The sequence below is a fragment of the Ochlerotatus camptorhynchus genome, unplaced genomic scaffold, assembly GCF_037179485.1.
Source record: "Ochlerotatus camptorhynchus isolate MF236.1 unplaced genomic scaffold, CSIRO-AGI_Acam_v1.1 ptg000447l, whole genome shotgun sequence".
In the NCBI taxonomy this organism is placed as follows: domain Eukaryota; kingdom Metazoa; phylum Arthropoda; class Insecta; order Diptera; family Culicidae; genus Ochlerotatus; species Ochlerotatus camptorhynchus.
This window is the reverse complement of record NW_027040933.1, coordinates 146,139-151,806: the sequence shown is the minus strand read 5'-3', so window position 1 is coordinate 151,806 and position 5,668 is coordinate 146,139.

Here is a 5,668-nt window from a genome sequence, read left to right as displayed (position 1 = left end):
ACACTTTCCGTAAAATTCCTTTGTATGCGGGGTTTCAGACATGTCTGGTTCAGAAGGAAGGCGCCTGATGGTTGGTTAGTGGCTTACGTTACGATACAACCCGGGATGGATTGTTGTTTTTCCTTTCCCTAGCGATGATACCTTTGCAAAGGAATTTTAAATAATACATGAGCTATTTACCTTCACCGTCGATGGCGTTGGTGGTTGGTGTTAGAGAAAGCCAAATCGCTCTAAACGCAATGTAACCTTTGTGAGAAACCTTGCTTCCATCTAGAACAAAGATAATTTCCCATCGTTACGAAATGCGACAACCATCACCTCAGTAAATCGTGCGGAATCAAGTTGAGTGCATGTGAAACGGATATCGAGAGTTATCAACCAATGTGAGTAGCTTTCTTTGAATCGGTTCGGTGATTTATTTATTATAGGTGCCTATATTGATAACAGCTATTCGGTGCAATCACTTTCATTGAATATTTTATTGCTTTATCACCGAGCGTTGGAGTACGTACCATTTATTTTGTGATGGTCAGAAATTAATGTTGTATCGAAGTACTATAGATATAATATCAATTGGAATTCATTTGATAGCATAGATAATTTACTTATACAATATTTTTATTGTTATTCCAAGTAGGAGAAGGTAGACAACATCGAGGCGGTAGGAACAATAAACCATAAGTGTGTTTTTTATTCATCCAATCATAACTGACATCTTGTTTAAAATAGTTAAAAATATCTGCACACTTAACTATTTATTGATATCATGAAATGTAAACAAACATACAGTTATTGCCTAAAACTAAACAATCAATTGAATTGATAAATATCCACAAAGCTGTAAGTGAATAGCGCCTAATAATATTCTGACCTCAGTGACAACATAATTTAAAAAAGAGAGATTGAAAAACACTTATTGTGGCAACAAACTAAATTTAACGATAAACGGTAGACTTTTTTACCCTTGAAAAAGGTCACAATAAACAGCCGAATCGTCACCCGAGCAAAGTCCAACATGAAATTGAAAGCTAATTGAATTCAAATTTTGATGTCAACATTAAATTAAAATCATAATTTAAATTAAATTAAATTGTAATTGTTATTATTTATTTAAATTGCATTGTAAAGAAATCATTCAATACCTCCCGATTATAAATAGATTATAATTAACAGTTCAAAACGTTTAAGTCTGAAGTGCCTAATGCTCCTAAGTAATAAACACATTATCCGTTTCCGGATGCATGAAAATTATTCTCCCATTCTTTCAATATCTGCACTGATTGATGTCTACAAATTAGTAAGGAAAGTTTGAAACAATCAATTTTCTTATTGAATAGCCAATAACAAAAAATAAATAAATTTGTGAACTGTGTGCAGCGTAAGATACAGTTAAAGCAAATATACTGTATTAACAATAAAGTTCACTCACTTTTTCAACGTGCCTTCTTGTCAGAAAAGACAACTAATGTATTCTATGAACATTACCAGGGGTGAAATCTACAGCAAAGATTTAAATCAAAAACTATTTAAACAATTCTTCTCGTGTTACCATAATTATCCACAAGCCTAAGCAATGTGCAAGTTTTTTTTGCAGGATTGCAATTAATGTAATTTAACTATTTTTCATGTGAAACAACTACTTAAATCACTCACCCCTTAGGGCCCATGCATTAATTATGTCACGCTAAATCGAGCAAAACATTACCCCCTCCCCTCCTATCGTGACGTTTTTCCTATACCTAAAGTATTGCTTGTCACAAAATCTTAGACCCTCCCCCCTCCCCCCTTAGAGCATGACATAATATATGCATTAGACTGATGCAAAATTTGAAATTTTCGCTTCACAGTGCTCAAACTGTTCCAAATTGGGCCCTGATCAACCTCCCAAAATTTGAACTCATTTAGTGAGAAACTGACGTGGCACAAACATTTGAAGTTTATATGGGAATTACTATGGAGAAACCATAATTTCGGTTCATATCTATCTCAAAATTCACCAGTTTACTCTACTTTAGAAAATGATACCTGCGCTTGTTGAAAATTTTCTTAGCTACAACTTTGTTCAAGACCAAAAGCTATTAATAATTCAAGTCACTGATGTCTCATGATTATGCTCAATCAACTGTTCAGCAGACAACATTGGTGTTTATGGCGCGAAGAATAAAGGACAAAAATCATGGCTACTATTTCACACTGCAGAATACAGTGTTGCCCACAATACAGTTGCTTAATCTTGCCATAAGATTATCAATCTCTTAAAACATTAATAAGTATTTAATTTGACGTTTGGTTGAAAAACATTTTTCTGCAATGTTGTAGCTGATAAAAATTCCCATAAGAATAGCAATAGAATTTGTTAACAGTACACTATGTAAAAAGGCAAAAAGACAATGAACAAAAAGTTTTGTTTTCCCATAGTAATTTCCATATGAACTTCAAATGGTTTGTGCCAACTCAGTTTCTTATCAAATGAGTTTAAACTTTCGGAGGCTAATCAGGACCCGATTTGAAACCGTTTGAACACGTGGAGCGAAAATTTTTAAATTTTGCATCAGTCTAATATGCATCAACCCTTAACTGTAATCAAATGCATGTTGGTTGCCTTTTCTGACGTTATGTGAAATTTCTGTCCCCTGAATAGTCGAAAAGTGAGTTATATTGCTATTATAGTATATTTGGTAAAATTCAATTGAGAAATGGTTTTGATCAGTTGTTTTTAGGTCTAAGTTTATTGATTTCGCATTTTTCCTGTTAATTCAGAAACAAATGAGGAAACGACCAAATTCTTTGATTATGATGAAACTTTTCAAATGTCTTCAATATGGGAGATTATTTTTTTTACAGGTCAAGAGATCATGTTTACAACGGCGCCGGTGGTGTAGTGGTAAGCGTGATTACCTCTCACCCCAGCAGGCCTGGGTTCAATCCCAGTCGGCGCCGCCGGGATGTTCTGAGGCATAACATCTCTGATCACGCCTTCCTTCGGATGGGAAGTAAAGCCGTTGGTCCCCGGTTCATGAGTTGACGGGTCGATAGGTAGGGTTCAGGTGTGGAAGCTGCCTTCCTGGCACGTCGGTAGTATTGGTGCTCAGCACGGAAAGCAAGATCGACGGAAAAAAACAAACCACAGGAAAAAAACAAACCACAGGAAAAAAAAAAGAGATCATGTTTTTACAGGTCAATAGATAAGACTAATATTTCAAAAGGGCGTAACTTTAATAGCTTTAAAACCGTTGATTTTAACGAAATTGTTTATGAAAATTAGTTATAGAGCATCTTTTTGGCTTTGTAAAAAAATTGGTTAAAAACAAAAACTTTAAATCATTAGTAAAATAATGTAGCTGTTCTAGGAATTAAAAGACTCGTGGAGAAAACTATTCACATTTGAACCTAACTGAAATATTTTTATGATTGTAAATATTATAACAATAGATTTTTTTAGATCATTTCAAATCAAAATGCTTGCTGTGACCAACTTTAATGTTAGTATGTTGATAAGCATCATTTCAAAATAGCAACTTAAAAAAACCTCCGGAAATATCCTTAGAATAATTCTGCGATGTCTTAAAGAGGTATTTATATTGAATACACTTTATTTCATCCGTGTTTCAATTCAATTCGGTCTCACAAATATCGGGGCTGCAAACCGTTAACTACTTTAAAAATGAACACCATAGCCTAATATACAATTCTTTGCTTCATCGACAATTTAATCTATTAGGAAGTGAATCAAGGAAGTGAATCTATTAGGCTAGGTGTTCTAGTAATAGTAGTGTAGTAGTGTTATGGCAGTCCAATTTACGAAGTGTAATTCTCACACAGAGAGCCTGGTAATGAACACATACTGACAAAAAATAAATAAAACGCGGAGAAAAAACTACAATTACAAACAATGTAAATTCCAGTGGAACACAGTTTCTTTGAAGAGATTCACTTACTCAATAGAAAATTCTAAATAATTTGTTGTGTCGGAATAATGATAGAAAACCAGATAAATGAAAGATAACCTTTTTTTGTTGTTTTTTTAAGTATTCCACTAACAACCCAATTTTTTTTAATAATTACTTTATTTGTACAGGCTCAATCGAATAAACTTTACAGAGCCGAGTAATCCTTTCCGTTATACAAATGTGGTCTACGATACAAATATTAAATTAATCCTAAAACATGAAATTATTTTTATTTATCTTGAAAACAAACATTGCAAAAAAAACCACACGCACAAATACAAACTAAACACAAGGTTAATCAACTCAACGATACTCCGCACAAGACCAAAGGATGTGATCAGCGTCCTGGTAACCTTGTCCACATTCACAGAGATTGCTGTCTCCCAACCCCACACGGAACAAGTGAGCGTTTAGAAAATAGTGATTGGACATGAGACGAGACATCACGCGTATGAAGTCTCGACCCAAGTCCAACCCTTTGAACCATGCAAACTTCGACACCTTAGGGATAATTGAATGTAGCCATCGTCCCAAGCTCCCTTCTGATGTTGCCAGCTAACGAGTGACTGCTGACGATAAATAGAGAAAAATTCACTATAGGCGATTTGTCGATCATTAATGTCGCCTTCCATAGCGCCCACCTTTGCAAGTGAATCCGCCTTCACATTGCTCAAAATTGAGCAATGCGAAGGGACCCACCCAAAGGTGATGATGAAAGAGCGCACGGATGAAGCACTAAGCAGCTCTCGTATTTTCAAGAGAAAATACGAGAAGTGCTTTACCGGCCTTATGGAACGGATAGCCTCGACAGAACTGAGACTATCCGTAAAAATAAAGTAGCGGTCTGGAAGAAGTGAAGCAATAGTTTCCAAAGTGTAGTGAATTGCTGCCAGTTCAGCCACATACACAGAACAAGGAGCTTCATGTTTTCGAGAGGCGCTATGAAATTCATTAAATACACCAAAACCAGCGGACTCCTCTATTAGAGATCCATCTGTGAAAAACGTTCTTGCAGAATCAACATGGCCAAACTTTGCAGAGTATAATGACGGAGCAGTCATTAATTAATTTATCTTTATTAGGGAGGATTTCAGCCTTGGGCTGGTTCGCCTCCAAGAGCAGTCATAGGACGATGATGCTCTGGAATTCCGCGGAATTCCTGCGTCATAGATAAATCAAAATTCACTGAATTGCCGAAATCGGAGAAGACTACACGATTGGGAATATTTCTTGAAGGGCTGACATCCTGTGTTAAATATAGGTAGTACAAAGTAAATCGTTGTCCGGTACAACGTCAGAAGATCTTGTGGATGGGCTCCCCACCACGTTCCGGTAATTAATCGAAGGAAATTGATCCTTAGTTGGCATTTTCGTCTTAGATACTCAATGTGGGATCTCCAGGTGCATGTAGAATCGAACCAGACCCCGATATATTTGAAAGACATAGAATGACATAGATCGGTTTACCCAAAAGTTGAAGCTTAGGTTGTGCTGGCCTATGTTTCATAGAAAAAACGACCAACTCAGTTTTCTCCGTGGAGAATTCGATACCTAGCTGAATAGCCCAAGTAGACAAATTGTCCAAGATATCCTGTAAGGGTCCTTACAGGTCAACCTCTTTTGGCCCTGTGATAGACACTACGCCATCATCTGCAAGTTGTCTCAACGTGCAATTGTCACTAAGACAGTCATCAATTTCTTTAACGTAGAAATTGTAC